The sequence below is a fragment of the Leiobunum rupestre genome, chromosome 1 (assembly GCF_980474605.1).
Source record: "Leiobunum rupestre chromosome 1, qqLeiRupe1.1.hap1, whole genome shotgun sequence".
Lineage (NCBI taxonomy): Eukaryota > Metazoa > Arthropoda > Arachnida > Opiliones > Sclerosomatidae > Leiobunum > Leiobunum rupestre.
In genome coordinates, this window is record NC_143384.1 from 86,243,407 (window position 1) to 86,262,395 (window position 18,989).

Consider the following 18,989-nt stretch of genomic DNA (forward strand, 5'->3'; position numbering starts at 1 on the left):
CCATAGTCCTTTCTGAGTCGGCCCATAGTCATTTTTGAGTCGGTCCATAGTCCTTTCTGAGTCGAATTTTTTTGTCGATCGACGGTCGGCCGACTACTTTTCTACTAGGACATTTCGACCTTTCAGAGTGGGGTGGCCCGACAGTAGGCCGACCTTTCTGTTTTAAGACACTAGCCGACGTCGGCCCGACTCTAAAATGCTACAGGGGCTCGTCCTCTTGGATAACTGTTATAAGTCGTCTGTGTTTTCAATGCTTTGGCATTTTCATCTGGTGAATTATTGGCGAGTCCTATTCTTCTTTCTTCTTCTGTGAGCTTCGCCTTCAACGAAGTAATTGTTAGGTTATCTAACCGCAGGCTCCTGCACATAAATTCGTATTCTTTTGGTAATCCCAAAACAGCAAATCCAGCTAAAACCTTTTCTTCGAACGTGAAACCGGCATCTTTCACTTTGTGATATAAGGAGTTTCGTCTTGTTAAATATTCGCCTATTAGTTCACTTTGTTTCTTCTCCGTGAGTACAAAGTCTTTTAGCAATAATAGACCATGCCAAGTGCCATACGTTGTGTGCACGTCTTTTAACGTTTGCCAGATATCCGCTGCTAATTCGCAATCCGCTATATCATCCAAACTTTCGTCATTTACGATCATGTAAAAAATTAACTTAGCTTTATGATCTTTTGCCTTCTGATCAGTATTCATCTCTTCAGGAAATCCAGGATCCACTGCAGCCCAACATCCTTTTGCTTCCAATAATCCTTGGGCACGCAGTGACCAATGTCTATAATTATGTCCATTTAATTTATCTATTCCTTATTCGTCGCTCATTTTTCTTCGTTTCGCGAGTCCGCCGATATATCAAATTCTAACTTTCCGGAAGAATTATTTCTTCTTGTTTTGTCGAGCCCAAGCTATTGTCTTCAGACTTGGAAATAGTGATGTGGGCCCCCGACCCCCCTTAAGTTTATTTTTATTGAGAGCCACTGGCCCAAGCGGGGGGGGGGGGGGTGGTGAGAAAATAAAAATTGGTTACGTTACTTACATAACATTTATTACCTTTAAAACAAGCAAGTATATTATAATATCACACATAATCATTTGTAACGCTAGATCCCGCTCTCGTATAGGGTAGGAAAACAGTGTTTCAAAAACAGCTACAAATCAATATGTTCCAGAAATTTCCGTAAAATGTGTAATAAATATTTTTTTATTAAATTGAGAGCCCCGGTGGCCCGCAACCCCCGTTCGAATGATTTATTTTAAGAGCCCACTGATTTTTATTAAGAGCCATTGGCCCCAAGACTCCCGCTAATTCCAAGTCTGATTGTCTTCACGTCAAGCCTTGGTTACAATAACTACTACTTACTAACCTTTACAGCTTTTAAACTAACTTCTCGCGTGTTATTTTATTTATTATTTATTATTCTCTTATTCTATGACTTCTTCTTGCGCGCAGTGGAAGCGTGCTGGGACCAAAACCTGTTATAATTGAATTAAAAACCCAATCCTTTTAGTAGAATAATAAAATAACGTGTTTATTGATAGAGATACATGGCAGGACTGCCAGAACATAAAAATAAAATTGCCTAAAACGCGACTGCATCATTCTAACATAGCATTGCCACTCTAACATTGTAACTCGCAGTGCGTCAAAACTCTAAGAATTCTCTCCTTGATATTGAGAAGTCTCACTTCTCAAAATTTTTACGGTCCTTCTCACAGGAGGTGACGTTATCTCTTCTCACGAGTTCTCTTGAAAAGAGTGAAAATGCCTCCGAGCATTCTCACTTGGTCAAAACGGGGGGATATTATAAATAAAAATGGCAGCTAATATTCCAATCAGTTTACTTCATGCTGAACAAAATAAACATTATGATATTTTTGTGGACGAAAATGAATTTCAGAAAATGGTTAGTTAATTTCCGATGAAACATTTTAAATAATAAATAAAATGTTTTCTTCCTTCATATATTGTGGTGAAATCGTGTAAAATAATATGGTCAAAGGCCTAGGTTACAACGTTAGTGGCATTCTCGTAAGCCGTCATCTTTAGAAGAATATTTTTACATTTGACGCTTTTTAGCGAGTTCTCACGATGAGAAAAATTCTAGAATGCTTCGGTCTACGGGAGAACATGACGCCAGGACATTTTATAGCAACGACTAATGATTATATAGTCTTTGCTTAAGCTTCAGCCAATCAGCGGCCATTCATTGATTATGGCAAGCCGCTAGCGCCATAACATGGCGGCTAAAAATAGTAAAAGCTCAGACTATTCTTACAGGATCCATCCGATCCAAGCTCGCAGAATTCCCATAGGTTTTTGCTGAAATTTTTTCACATGAACCACTTCAACGTTTTTGAATTTTTATTTAATATTAGTGGTAAGATTTTTTTTACTTGTAAGGAATATTTAAATGCCATTGTGAGGAAGATAAATAAGATTTCTTTGTAGGTTCTCTTTGAAAATATTTAAGCCTAGGCCTGAGATAACTTTTAACAAATCACCAATTTGAATAGAACGCCGTTTGTTAACATTTCAAATTGCCCCGAGGCTTAAGAAAACCCAAACTTTTACCAAGATTAGTAGAGAACTTTTACCTGTACAACGACACATTATCGTCCACCGCAAATCGTTTTCTACATGTGGAAATGAAGAATCTGGAAGCCATAACAACAAACAACGGAATAGTTCTCCAAAACGTTTGCATATAAGAGAAAAATCTTTACGAGTAAAGAAAGAGTCTACCAGATTGTATAAAGAATATGAGAGGCGTCTCTTCCTATTCCCATAACGTTAAAATTTCGTACAAGATTTTGAGAGCGCGCCCATAGGAGAGGTTCCGATACTACCCAACACACGATGTCGCTACTGGAAAATTTTTAAATTTTTTTAACATCCGGAAAATATTTTTCACCAGTCATTGCTGTTGAACATAGTTGAATTATGCTAATTTAAAATTAATAAAATTCAATTCCATGAAAAATCAAGAAACGTAAGTACAAGAAAGCGGACTATTTCTAATATTTTAATACGGAAAGAAATAATTTGTTTGATTAACCAAGGAAATTCATTGGAAATTTTATGAAATGGCCGAGGCTTAACGAGAACACAATAAATTAAAAATATGATATAATTAATATAAATTAGAGAGGAATAAATTAAAAATATGATATAATTAATATAAATTAGAGAGGAATAAATTAAAAATATGATATAATTAATATAAATTAGAGAGGAATAAATTAAAAATATGATATAATTAATATAAATTAGAGAGGAATAAATTAAAAATATGATATAATTAATATAAATTAGAGAGGAATAAATTAAAAATATGATATAATTAATATAAATTAGAGAGGAATAAATTAAAAATATGATATAATTAATATAAATTAGAGAGGAATAAATTAAAAATATGATATAATTAATATAAATTAGAGAGGAATAAATTAAAAATATGATATAATTAATATAAATTAGAGAGGAATAAATTAAAAATATGATATAATTAATATAAATTAGAGAGGAATAAATTAAAAATATGATATAATTAATATAAATTAGAGAGGAATAAATTAAAAATATGATATAATTAATATAAATTAGAGAGGAATAAATTAAAAAATACGAGGAAACATTGAAGTAGGTAAAATGAGATTAATGTTGTATTTTTAACAGTTTCCTATCTAATCTTTTCTGGGTTTTCATGTATTCATGGTCGAGATCTTGTTTTTTACGGGAACTATGTATGCAGAATTCTATGAAAAAAGATGTCATGTTTTGGTATGCAGTTGCACATGGAGAATCTTCGGTAGCTTTAAACCATATCTTGTCAATTCTTCGGGTGATGAATCTCTCCAAACGTCCTTTAATATTTGTCATGTGCGATAAAAGCTTAAAACTGGTGTCAAATACTCATTCCTCTCTTACACAGTGTTTCATTATTAAAGGCCCTACTGTTGAATAAATCAAAAAGATTATTCATGTGGAGAAGGAACTCGGCTGTGAATGTGCTATTTAATCCCAATGAACACGTTGTTCGGATACAGTTGGAAACACTTCGGCTGAAAACTTGGGCTGCTAAGCTAACTTTCATGTTGGAAAATGCCGGTAATTTGACATGTTTGGATTTTAACTTGTGAGCACCGCGAAACTTTCCAATTTTTTGGTCTAACTCAAAAAAAATTTCTAGGTCCTTCCAATAAACTACGTTGCCTTCCACCATAATTGGATATTTCTTGAAATTGTATCTAACGCTTTTTAAGAGATGAGGCGGATCAAAGAAGAAATATATTTTCTTGCCATCAATTTCAATGTAAGGCTTTTCCGTGGTTATTCCGAGATTTTTAATAGATTTTGGTTGCCTGTTCCTTGGTCGCAAACTATGGCTTTGATAATTAGGCCAATATTTTCAAGGTGTTTTATGCAGTTCCAAAGTCTGCCCAGAGCAAGCATCCTTAGTGAGGAAGTAACCAATTGGTTGTTTCCTTTTGAGTTTTATGCCTTTAACCATGAAGACAAGGGCCAGATTTGCGTACTGCTTGGTTCTTCCATGTGGCCCATAATCAGCAAAGCCTTCAATAATATCATTGGATTTGTTTGTAAGGGTGAATTTTTTTTTTGCTCATTTCATCAAAAGAAATTAAAACCACTTTTTCCCTTAGTTTCTTATACTGGAATTTCATCTTCAAGGCTTCGAGTGTTATATGATCAAAACCAGCTGCAATTTTCATGCGACCAAGTCATTGTCCAAGGTCCTTTTCGTTGGAAGACATAACACAGCTTGCCACATCCTATATGCATGGGGACTATGGTAGAATAGAGCAAGTGACCATTTCTTAAAGGGAATATAATTGTAACGTGCTCCTAGCTACAATAACGTTTTATATGTAATTTAAGATTCAATAAAGAACCACTCTAAAGCCTATGTGCCTTATTCAATAAACAACACCACCACTTACTATTGGAACAATGAAGGAGTCGTCCCGTCGAGGGGCGGACGTGGCGGCCATCTTGTCACTCTGATCTAACTTTACTACAACGGGGGCCAACTATCTTCTTCACTAGCTTTTATTAAAGCAACATGGTACCACCATAGTGGGAAAAACCCTAACCACGTGACGGTGGGCCAATAAGATGAAGATGTCTACGGATGAATATACTAAAAACCAGGGTGACAAGACGGACCGCCACACTCCTCCCCCCTCCGAAACACCTCTGTTTATTAGAAATACTAACAACAAAAACCAAAAAAAAAGAAAAACACAAAAAATCCTCTTGAGCAGTCCTAGTGTGAATGGGGAAACGTCCTATTTCTTGCAAGACTGATACGGACGAGGCGTCACATGACGACGGCTAGACCAACGGCGTGGTCGAACCGGCGAGGCAAGAGACCCACGATGAACCACCCGAGACTGAGTCTTGGACGGAGAGGAGGAACGGCGTGACAAGGGTGACACATCCACACCCAGATGGATGAGTGGCATACCAGAAGGGACAACACCAGTTGCAGCCGAAACACCCCATGGCGGAAATCCAGCAGTAACCCCATCAGCGCCAACGTCTTGGGATCCAGAATAATCACAGGGCCATCCTGCCGGAAGTCACCTAATAGGATCCATGGCACGACGAAGGTTGACTGAGGCCATAACAGTTCCAACTGCTTAACTACACCGACAACTGGAAATCCCAAACGGCAAGAGTAAAAAGCGGCCTCAGTTGAACTCAGTTGAAAGGACGTGACACTGGCCATCCTCTGAGCGCAAAGATTAAGAACGGGAGCGACTTTAGCCTCGAGCACAACAGGAATAGAGAACGAAGAGCCACGGATCTGCACCCGTAAAAACTCATATAGAATGGTTGGATTAAAAGCATCCTAAAAACAAACCAAAAAAAGTTACAAAATTAAAAACAATGAACAAACTAAAAATATACAGGTAAGGAATACGGCCCTGCAGTGCGGATTACTTCAAAAGGCTCCTGATACAAGGGTGTCGCCTTATTGAATACAAAGTGGTCAATAGAAATGCCCAGGTCGAGGCCATCAGCATGGCGTCGAGACAGTTCCTCCCTTAAAGTATTCACAGAACGAAAAGGTCTTTGGTAATCCGGATGACGGTAATATACATCAAACCGGCGCCCATCTTTCCTGTACACCACCTCCCGAGTATAATTATAACGAAAAGGTAGCAACAGAGGATTATCACTAGCAGCACCCAAAGATGGTTCTCCGTCCATCGGTACCTGTATAGAAATAGGTTCGTCGCCAAACAAACTAGGTAAGTCGTTACCTGTTAACGAGTTCTCCAACACATCAGGCTCGGGAACAATAGCATCATCAGGAAAAACAGGTAAATGTTTATTTCGCTGATAATATAGCTTAAGTTCGCTGACATGCCAAGCACCAACATCCACATCCCGGACCACATCCCGGACCACATCCCGGAGGACAGGAGACAGAGGATTTTTATAACTGATGACCTGAAAAGGACCCTCCCAACGTGGAGCAAGCTTCGCACTAAATCCAAGAGCGGCATTGGATAGTGGGTGGGTGCGCCGCCAAACAAAAGATCCTACCTCAGGTACCCAATGACTACGCTTAGCGTCGTAGTATCGTTTTTGTTTTGCTTGAGACAACCTGATGTTACGTCTGACAACAACCAAACTTGCTGTCAAAGGTGCAACGACATCGGAAATATACTGCTGAACCTCAGCATCTGAGCCAGACAGGTGGGGATCATCTGCAGGTTCCATCCATGGCAATCTTGGCTCTCGACCATGGTTAAGGAAGAAAGGGGTCTTCCCGGTGGTCTCATGGGTAGCAGAATTATATGCTAATTGTAAAAGGGACAAATTTAAGTCCCATTCTTTATGTCGGTTGCCCACATATGAGCTAATCATATCACCAATGACCCGGTTAACACGCTCTGTTTGATTGGTCTGGGGATGGTAAGGATAAGCAAAAACCCACTGTATCTTCAAAAGCTTACAGGTACTATCCCACAAGTCGGACACGAACTGCGGACCATTATCGCTCAGCAACCTCTGCGGGCAACCCCACTGCTGGACAACTCTATGTAGAAGAGCATGGGCAACGCTATCAGTCGTAGCCGAGCGCAAAGGTACAATCTCGATCCACTTTGTGAAATAATCTGTAAATACTAAAATAAAGCGGTTACGGTTAGACGTGATAGGTAGGGGGCCCATTAAATCGACCCCGACCAAAGACCAAGGCAAATCCACCGTTGTTGAGGACATTAGTCCAGGGATCTTAGAATTCCGGGATTTCCGTTGCTGGCATACCAAACAAGACTGAACATATTTACTGATGTTGTCTCGCAATTTGGGACACCAAAACTGAGCCTGAATACGCTCCAAGGTTTTTTTTATGTTAACAATTTTGGCGGGAAATCACTAACCAGCGCGAAAAATATCTGAAGCCATAGGAGGGAACGGGAAATGAACGAAGTGTTGGTGTTCCACACCAAAAAACCTGAGGTTATATTCCCTTTAAACATTGTGGAATACCTTCTTCCCTTTTTATTTCTTTGTCGAAGTTTCAACTCTGAATCGAAGAGTTCTTTCGAAAAACCAGTTAAGAACCTTGTAGCATTGCTAACATCGCAAATCTGTTCACTGTCTGCCAGTTTTTCTTTTAAGCTTCTTATCTGTTTCTTCATTCTTTGAATTTTGGCATTTTGCTTATTGTTTTTTCTAATAAGTCTTGACTCCCTTTTTGTTTTCAATCCTTTTACTTGCTTTGCTTCACTGAAACTTCGGCTCCTACATTTAGATATACTGTAAATAATTTGAAAAGCTCTTAATTAAATACCCTAAATTAAAAAATAATATTTATCATACCATATTCATTGTGGTTATTTATTATGTAGGTGTTGTTTGGATTGAGTGTTTTTGTTGGATCGCTTGTTTCGGTTGGATTGCTAAAGCTATAACTGTGATCTAGTTCTACGCGTTTAGCTGTCTCTGTAAAATCCGGTTTTAAATCCAAAGTTATTTTTCGATTTTGATTCACTGTAGGCATTGTAATGTTTTATCAATTAAAATCTGATAGCTATCAGGGATACAAAGTCTCTTTTCAATTACCATTTTCTGAAATTTCCAATGGTGTAGAGACTGAAAATTGTTGGAACAGCGGATGGTGTGAGCCTATTTTTAGTTGTAATATTCATAAAACTTTCATCAATTAAATATTCCCTAGTTTTATTTGTAAGCCCATCATTATGTACATTTTTCAGCCACAAAATGGAACTAAAATTTATATTAAGTTAATATACCAAAAAGCCTATCTAATGAAAATGCGAATTTACCGGTCTTTTTCCTTAGGAAACTTTAAAAAAAAACGATGATTTCTTGTTTTCGATGTTTTACAATTTATAACGGAACAATATACCCCAGGCATACTAAATTATTTAAAAACCTTAAACTAGCATTAGAAATCGGGAAAATTTTTGCGTCCCTTTTAAACCTAACATCGAAACGCGCGCGCTGTGAGACCGGCGCCAATGGTGGCGCCATCGCTCTTTCGGTAATAGTGGACATTTTTGGAAAAAAAAAAGTTAGTACGCTTTTTTGAAAGAGAGACGCCTCTCATAATCTTTACACTCTCTGAGTCTACCATGTTTAAACTCGATTGACGTGGGCCAATCAAATGCTGGTTCTTAAGGTGACGTAATCTAAAATCGAATTATTATTTTCAGTAGCTCAGACTAGATGGCAACGAGTCGTTGCCGTAATCACTTTTTGAATCGTGATTGGCTGGTAATGACGAAACCTCCGAAAATGTAATTGGCCTATTTTGTATTTATACGGAATCATTCTATGTTATAAGATTTCTATGGAAAAATTATCACGAAGAACTCTTCTCAATTTGACGCGCCCATAGATAAAATAACTTGGTATATAGATAGGAAACTTCATGTTGTAGAAGTGACGCCAGAATTTTGGCCGACATCTGGTGGCGGCACCCAAATAATATTATTTGATGAAGTTCGCACTACACGAAGTCCGTACTAGAACCTTGGTGTAACCAAAAGTTACTTAATTGCCAAAAGTGTGACAGTCCCTGTACTAATATGCTAAAGGTTTAATGAATGCTCGACTCGAGATCGACCACATAAAAGACTATTTATTGTTGCCTTTCTGAATCTTTTTTTAGTCTATGGTATTATATCGTAGGTAGATGGCGATAGCATCTCCACAGAACGACAAAAAATACACTAACTTTGACCAGTGCTCCTCCGTTCCTCACTACGAGGCGTTATTTATTGGTTTTAACTTCCCTCCCTCCCCAAGGTATACTTTCCCTTCTCCCCTCCCAACTTGTATTTCGCTCGTAACATTCATTCTGAAATAAGTCCGATTGACACACTTTTGGTAATTATGTCACTTTTGGTGTAACGCAGTCGCAATTGCAAAGGCTTAAGCGAGCTATATGTATTAAAACTTTTAATACATATAGCTCGCTTAAGCCTTTGCAATTGGGTTTTTTCATTGATGCTTTCATCAGATGAAACTGATAAATCACTATTGCTTTCTTCAGAAAAGGAATCCAAACTGCTTTCCACAGTAGAATTTACTCCTAAAAATTCATTCCAACCACTGAAACTCATACCTAAGACCTATAAAGCTATTAATTTTACATTTAATAACCTAAATACTAAGCTTTGAGCCACGCGAGAAAGAACCACGTGTGCTTACCATAAAATTGTGTTTGTTTTTTTTTTTCAAAGTAAAAAACTTGTCGCACCAAATCGCAAAAACCGGTTGATGGCACTGCGGACGATTCCAAAGTTTGAAAAACGCTAAATCTAATAGTGCTATATCCAGTAACATATTTTTAATCCAAGGTGGAACTGTGGAAGCCGGTAGCTGCTGTTTAAAATGGAAAAAGTAGATGAATTAAAAACCTTTTCAACTAATCTTACCAGACCATTTATGTATGAAAGATCAAAGCAATACCTAGTTTTTTAGAATCAGAAAATATACCAATTACTTAATGGAGCTACTTAAGATATATGAAACCCAGATAAAAATATTTAGGCCAGCAGTAGCAAAGAATATGGGAAGACCAAAGAAACAGAAGGCTACGGAAGAAGAAGAAACTGAAATTAACCACAAGAAAAGAACTAGTAGAAATAAGCTATAACAAGTCGGCCCAGGCCGTAATATTAGTTCCACATCAGTGTATTCGAGTGGGCAAACCCATACACCCTTAGTAGACACAGGTAGGCAAACTAATACAAAAACTGTTGAGGCTACGTGATTTCTTATCGTTTGATATATAAATTGCCATCCTAAGTTAAAGAGTGGGTGCCGCCCACCCTCAGGATACCCGGGTGGGCAAACCAATTTAAAAGCTGTTGAGGCCATGTGATTTCCTATCGTTTGATATATAATTTACCATCCTATGTTAAAGAGTGGCCACCGCCCACTCTCAGGATACCCGGGTGGGCAAACCAATACAAAAGCTGTTGAGGCCATGTGATTTCGTATCTTTTGATATATAATTTACCATCCTATGTTAAAGAGTGGCCACCGCCCACCCTCAGGATACCCGGATGGGCAAACCCATACAAAAGCTGTTGAGGCCATATGATTTCCTAGCGTTTGATATATAATTTACCATCCTATGTTAAAGAGTGGCCACCGCCCACTCTCAGGATACCCGGATGGGCAAACCAATACAAAAGCTGTTGAGGCCATATGATTTCCTAGCGTTTGATATATAATTTACCATCCTTTGTTAAAGAGTGGCCACCGCCCACTCTCAGGATACCCGGGTGGGCAAACCAATACAAAAGCTGTTCAGGCCATGCGATTTTATATTATCTCAGTAATTAAATTAGTATTTTCTTAGAGCAGATATTTAATATGGATTATTAACAACTGCATAAATCATATTATTGCAAGAATGTATTTATGTACTAAGAATATGGCAAGACGGAGATTCTGTCCCCATGGTCGCATACTTTTCAGCTTAAGGGCCTGTGGCCAAAGCCCTAGCCAAAGTGCTAGCCCATTGAATTTAACATGTTTGATTCTAGCAAAGCAGACTTTTGCAACACGCCCTAAGTTCGACTGCTCTGGATTTTTTGGTCTCACTCTTTCAAGTAGACGCTAGCGTAGACGATTCCAAACTTTTACTTTTATTGTTCTATGAGACCAAATTGTTTTTTTTCGATAACTCTCCCTTTATTATTATTATTATTATTATTATTAGTGAAAGGGGTGAAGGGCTAAGGACCCATTCGCGCACTTCGACCAGAGGTCCATTGTGCAACCCCGACCCTTAAGACTTAAAAAGCCCGATATCCGACACAAAACGGAGAATCCTTTTGGCCGGTATATTATAGAAATCAGAAGTTTCCAGCTGATGCATACCAAGATGCTCGAACCTTTGGGCCGCGTAGTAATGGCACCTGCAAAGCACATGAGAGGCGGTTTCCTCCTCAACCTAACAAGCCCTACAGATTGGATCATCGCTGATTCCAATCAGGTAAAGATGTCTGTTAAGGAGACAGTGACCTGTAAGTAGCCCAATGACCAACCTGATATTAGATTTGGAGAGCGAGAGCAGCTCCTTAGCTCTCTGCCTAGAGGGGCCAGAGATAAACTCTTTAGCCTGCCTTTGGCCATCCATCTCAAGCCAAAGCTTGAGTTGACGGTCCGTCATGGAGTTAGAGATAAGGCCGCGAACTATGCCAGAGGGGATAGAAACGGCAGGTTTGGGACCAAAGAACCCAGCCTCTGCCCCCTTCTTGGCCAGGACATCAGACCTCTCATTACCATAGTACCCCCGATGGCCAGGAACCCAATAGAGTTGAACTTTATTGTTGGTACCTAGCTCCGAGAGGAGATTCAAACAGCTGAACACCAGTTTTGAAGAAACCTGAAACTGGTTGAGAGCCTTGAGGGCTGCCTGACTATCCGAATAAATTTAGATAACCTTGCCATGAAGCTTCTTTTTGAGACAAAAGTCAACACAGAAGCAGATAGCGGCAATTTCCGCCTGAAAAACGCTAGCATAAACACCAAGGCTTTCAAAGAAGCCGAGATTGCTAGTAAGACAATACATACCCGAACCAGATCCAGAGCGGGTCTTAGACCCATCGGTAAACCAGACGATTTCTCCTCTGGCCCCGAGGGTACTATGGTTGGCCCACTCCGTACGGCTTGGATAATAAGTATGCAGCTTCGTAGCCATCATATCAGAACCCATTAGGTAGACAGGTAACTGACATGAAATATCCCGATAGATCTTGGTGTGGCTATTAACCCAAATATTCACCTTCCACCAACCATTCTGGTTGAGCCTATAGGCTCCCATGGCAGCAGCTTCTTCTATAAAAAAATGAAGAAGAAGAATGTTCAGGAGAATTTCTAGAGAAGCACTTGGGGCTGTTCTCATAGCTCCTGTGATGCTGACACAAGCCAGCCTTTGAAGGGTGCGCAGATCACTCTGCACAGTCTTAATTTGGACTCTAGGCCACCAGACCCCTGCAGCATAAGAGAGCAATGGTCTGATGATCATGGTGTACAGCCAGAAGACCACTTTAGGGCTAAGACCCCATGACCTGCTGACTGCACTCCTAGTTCTCCAAAGTAACATCTTAGCCTTCTTAACTATAGAGTCAAGGTGGGGCTTCCATTGTAGTTTGTTGTCAAGAATAACACCGAGGTACTTCACCTCCGTGCTTTCGCTCAAAATAGTCCCAAATAAGGAGATATTATTAAAAGAGTTTTGCAGCCTTTTACGAGTAAAAGGAACAAGAACCGTTTTATTAGGATTAACCGTAAGATCAACTTCCCTGCACCAGTTTTCTACTGATGCAAGAGCCCTTCTCACTAAATCGCTAATAGTATTGGGGAACTTACCCGTGAAGATGATGGCGATATCGTCGGCATAGCCGAAGCAGCGACACCCATCCCTGTTTAGCCTCACCAAAAGCTCATCCACAACCAGGCACCACAGCAGAGGTGATAAAACACCACCCTGCGGGCAACCACGGCTGGTGGCGATCATAAGGGATTCACCAAGCAGAGAGGATACCACCACACGATTCGTCAGCATAGCTTTGATCCAGAGACACAGAGTGTCATTAATGCCAAAGCGCTTTGCAGCCTTCATGATGACTGTACTGGACACCTTATCGAAAGCGCCCTCTATATCAAGAAAAACTGCTAATGCTATTTCCTTATAGTTGATAGCCCTTTCAATGCAATTAGTTATGCCATGAAGGGCAGTCTCAGTAGATTTACCTTTTTGGTAGGCATACTGAGCCGTTGAGAGAGGAGAATGAGAAATAACCTCCCCCCCTGATATAGTTGTCTACCAATTTCTCCAAAATCTTTAGAAAAAAAGAAGTCAGACTGATTGGCCTGAAGGCCTTAGCCTCGAGATAATTAGATTTCCCCGGCTTTGGTATAAAAATCACCCAAGAAAGTTTCCAGGTGCTAGGAATATATCCAAGGGCAATACAAGCCCTATAGATTCTACTCAACATCGGGCAGATAATATCAATGCTCTCTTGCAGCAGAATGGGAATTATCCCATCCGGCCCCGGAGACTTATAGGGCTTAAAAGACTTTATTGCCCAGATAAGTCTGGAGTGCGTGACAAATTTGTTTGCCACCGCCCAATCCTCCCTTTTGGTACGTGCAATCCTAAAGGGAAGGGGGTCAGAATCAGTACTGTTCGTAATTCTGGAGTCAGGAAAGTGTACATCTAACATATGAGTTAGAGTCTCCTTACCCGACGAAGAATGGCTACCATCTTTCAACTTAATAGTGTCAAGATGTTTAGTCTTATCGTTGGCCATAATTTTCATTAACTTTGCCGTGCTGGGAATATCAGAGATATTTTCACAGAAATTCCTCCACGAGTCCCTCTTGGCCTCGCGGATGGCCTTATGGTACGCAGTAAGGGTGTGCTTGTAGGCAACCCAATCACCCGACCTTTTAGCTTTGTTAAAAAGCCTCCTAGTTTCTTTGCGAAGTCTGCCAATCTCATGGTTCCACCAAGGAACTAACCTTGGTTGGTTGGCAGACTTCACTGGACAATTGCGGTGGTAGGAGTCGATAATGGCATGTTGCATGCGATCAACAGCCAAATCAAAATCAGCACCGATGACAACCTAGGCTTATCATCCTTCAGATGAAGATTTAGATCATCCCTAAAACCAGGCCAATTGGTTCGCCTGGGATTGCGAAGTTCGGTATAAACCGGAACCACATTCATCCTGACTTTATAGCAGATGTGTCTGTGATCCGACAGTGATGGTTCACTGGACACATGCCAGTCATTAATTAGTGCTGCGACATTTTCTGTGCACAGCGTGAGATCAATGACCTCACTTCTATTACGAGTAACAAAAGTTGGTTCATTATTCCTATTAAGAATATGAAGTTTTGTACTAACCACATATTCCCTTTAAGGGGGTTGGTCGGAGGGGGCGGAAATTAACGGCACTGTGTGCGCGTCAAAGAGCTCTATCGAATGAGACCAAGTTGTTTTTTTCGGTCACTTTCCCTTTAAGGGGGCTGGTCGGAGGGGGCGGAAATTAACAGCACTGCGTGCTCGTCAAAGAGCTCTATCGAATGAGACCAACTTGTTTTTTCGGTCACTTTCCCTTTAAGGGGGTTGGTCGGAGGGGGCGGAAATTAACGGCACTGCGTGCGCGTCAAAGAGCTCTATCGAATGAGACCAACTTGTTTTTTTCGATCACTTTCCCTTTAAGGGGGTTGTTCGGAGGGGGCGGAAATTATCGGCACTGCGTGCGTGTCAAAGAGTTCTATCGAATGAGACCAAATCTCTGGACCAACTATACAAACTATACAAGTTCGCCAAGAAGGCGATAATATTATTTTGTGCCACATATAAACGACTTCGATAAGAAATTGCCACACTTATTTATTACTTCTGACCATACACGGTTTCGATAAGAAAGTGCCACACTCATTTATTACTTCTGATCATACACGGTTTCGATAAGAAAGTGCCACACTTATTTATTACTTCTGACCATACACGGTTTCGATAAGAAAGTGCCACACTCATTTATTACTTCTGACCATACATGGTTTCGATAAGAAAGTGCCACACTTATTTATTACTTCTGACCATACACGAAATTGGTGCCGGGGGAGGCGAAGTTTGAGGTTAACTTGACCCTAAAACGCCGTAAATATACGTAAAATAACGCTGAAAAACGAACGGGAATTGCGACAACTTAACTTGACAAATCCCCACGCGTTGCAAAGAAAGATTAGAAGTTCCGAGTAAATTTTGTGCAGAGCGGTGTGGCTAGGTTGGTAGAGGCGTCGGTTTTTGGAGATTACGCGGCCCGCAGCTATCTGTGTTTAGGTCACGGCACCGGCGTTAATATAAGTTATAGTAATAAATTATTTTTCGCAGCTGCATCTACCGCGTCGTCGCTTTTCCACGCCAAACAACATACAACATACAACACTTAACGACAATCCGTCCATAGCAATAGTCCCACTTCGATATATATATCTCGATGTGGAACTAAAAATGATGATTTCGTTTACGAGTAAGGCTACCTTTACGTTGCTATTCAGATTTATATTTCAAATAAAACAAGTACAATTAATTTAACAAAATAATACAAATATTTATTGTTTATAATTCTTAAGGTGGTCAAGTTAGACTAGTTTTTATTAGTCGTTACTGGGCTTCATTAATTAATAACAATTACCTGATTACGATGATATTTGTTTGAGCTATTCTTTCCTTGGACGTTTCTTCTAACAGTGACAGCCTTTCTTCCACTGACACCTGTTGCACTTGTAATTTTTCCCCAGCAACATATTTTATTTATTTATTTGTTTTTCGAGAACGTTTCGCTCGGCCGTCGCCAGGTAGCGTATTCAAACCTTCGCCGCGGAGGTGGGGAGGTCCCTTTTCGAGTAGGGGAAGATGACCCGTGGCCACCATAGAAATAGGAATCAGACTAGAACCACTGCGCTTTCCGCCAATCCCAAAGGAAACGGGCAAGCTAGAAGGCTGCCATTAGGGTGGAATCGGACTATCCGCGCCATCTGACATGTGCATTAAACATTGTCGCCATGGTTACGGCAGAAATTTTGAAGGTTGCGAGCCACTGCGCATCGCGTCGTGCGCAGTGATGGTACTTTTGTGTTTGGGTTTTTCGCGTCTATAAGCATAATCGCTGAAAATTTAAAATGGTAAAAATTGCGTATTTGTGTGGTCTGTACTAACCGATTTGAGAAAGAAATACAATGCTAATTTCATAAGTATGTAATATTATAGGAATTATTTTATACTAAACTCGGAATATAAGTGTTTTTCATTTTCAGCGAATTTAAGACCATATGTTTGACGTTGAGTTTTGCAGTTGCCATCATCGCAATAGTTTAATCAGAAAACTAATTACGTTATATGCTAAAGTTCACCTGATTAAAATTAGAGATAAGCTTTCAAAGCTTATTTTATTTCAAGGTCAGTAAATTTAAAACGTTTATAAAACTGTAATTTACGGTAATGTAGATTCTTGTGAACGTAATGATTTTCATAGTTGTTTAAATAACTTATATAATGTCGTTGAAATAATAAATCTGTATTTTTTACAACTCTACAATGCGGAAAACTGATCGAAGAAATGATAAACAAACCAGACAACGTTGCAAACGACGTTATGCCACGTGATAATACTTAGTTTAATTTTTTTTATTAGATGGCGCGGATATGCGCAATTCCACTCTAATGGCGGCCTTCTAGCTGGTACATCTCCCCCAAATCCAATCGTGGTTCTAGTCTCTTTCTATTTCTATGGTGGCCACTAAGGTGGGGGAAAACGGGGAACTTGCCTCCCGTGTTAGAGGCATAGGACGCTGATAATTTCGGTTCATGTATTTCTGCTTTTTCTTCTTCATATTATATACCCTGGTTTATCATGAAAATACTAGGAAAATGCTTTATCCGTCAGAACTATGCACCGTAATTTTATGGTTTATTTACTATTGTAAAATAAATAATCGCAAAAAAACGTTCATCGACGATGTTGGACATTTTGGTTGGGAAAACGATTTGTATTTCTAATTAGATAAAGATTTTTCAAATTATGTTATGCTTTCATTAATTTTTTAAAAAAAAAATCCAATGGACGCTTCAATAAAAGATAAATTCATCTGGGAAGGAGCTATTTCCGGTCGGTCGGTTAAACGGTTAGATTGGCTAGCCAAAAAGTCATATTTAAGCCAATTAGAGACGCGTTTTTGCCCTCATGAGAATTTTGCGTCAGATAAGAAACGCGTCGGCTCACGTGTATAAGGAACATACTAATGTTAATTTTCGATAATATATTTTAAGGTAAAATATATAATGTTACTAAAACTAAGTATAAGAAGGTAATATTATTATTATTATCATCCTCTTATGGTATAAACATAGAAATCTCATAGGTAACTAGAATGCTGCCGTGTAACTGGAAAATGGCCCAAACGCCGTGGCAGACGAAGCCAGATCTCAGCCAATCAGAGCTCAAAGAGCGGTTCTGCCAAGAATTTAATGTCACCGGAGAGAATGACGTCACCTATCTCCCGCTATAGTAACGGAACCAAGGAGGATTATTATCCTCCTTGGCGGAACCACTCTACGGCCTCTCATTGGCTGAAGGTTCAAGGCGAACTGGCGTCAAGCTCAGCCGTAGGCGGCAGCATTCTAGTTACCTATGAGATTTCTATGGGTATAAATAACTAAAATTATATGTAATATTTTTATAATACCAGGCAATTTTAAAGCTTCTCATGGAGGCAGAGTTAATTCATTTCGTATAAAATTATCTTTTGGAAAAGATTAAAACTCATTCCTTTAGAACTAAACATATTACTTTTGCAGTACGGTATGCAACAAGTGTATCCTTTTAACCAGGTAACTTTTTGGCATGTTAAGGCTTAGCAAAAAACCGATGTTACGTTCGAGAAAGTTTCCAGCTTTCTAATATTTCAACAAGCACTATATAAATAATAACTTATGAGTCCTGGCTGTCGGAAATATTACTTCTTGGCAATTTCTGGGAAGATGTTTTATTTAAGCGCCTATTCTTTCATTAGTGACGTTAGTCACGTGGTCACTAAAATATCTCTTACCTGTAAGTATACTTCTTTAGAATTAAAAATTTGCAGTTTTATTCTTAGAATTTCATCATTCTACATTCTTTAATAGTTTTAAGTCAGTTGTTTTCTCGTTTTTATAAAATATTGAGTTGGGAATAAATAGAGGTACAACTAAATCTGGCTGGCGCGGGACCAATTTCGTTCAATCAAAGAGTATAAAAACTACGTAACCTAGAGATATAATGACGGTCGAAAGTAGTAAAGGAAGTTGTAGCAACCGGGGGGGGGGGGGGGAAGGCACTCAGTGAATTTGTACTTCAAATTTCGGTACCGCAGCGCCACTACGGCAGTTTTAAGTGGCAATCATTTTGATTTAGTTCAACATTCTTGAAAATTCCTTAAGGACTTGGCTACCTTTAGGACTTGGCAACGGTAGAGAACAAACGCCTTATTCTTCACTTTTTGAAAATAAACACCGAAACAACGAATCCACAAATTCTTACTAAAAAAATCACGAAACAGTAATCAATTACTGTCACTTTTTTGAATTGACAGATATTAGACAATTAAATATCCAAAATGCCAAATTTAGCACCTCCGCAACACCGTAACTGCCATTTTTCTCCGGTATAATTATTTATTGTACTAAAAACTGCCGTAGTGGCGCTGCGGTACCGAAATTTGAAGTGCAAATTCACTGAGTGCCTTCCCCCCGGTTGCTACAACTTCCTTTACTGCTTTCGACCGTCATTATATCTCTAGGTTACATAGTTTTTATACTCTTTGGTTCAATAGGGAGACTTTATCAACTTTATCGTTCTATCGTGGCGGCATCTGTCTCTAGTGGTGGCTAGCTAAAGTTATTG

General features: G+C 39.3%; 1 protein-coding gene across 1 annotated transcript in view; it reads left to right on the forward strand.

The window, feature by feature from the left end:
- Positions 1–18,989, forward strand: part of LOC149968657 (uncharacterized) — a 365,051-nt gene that overhangs the window by 84,886 nt on the left and 261,176 nt on the right. The gene's annotated exons all lie outside the window — the stretch shown is intronic.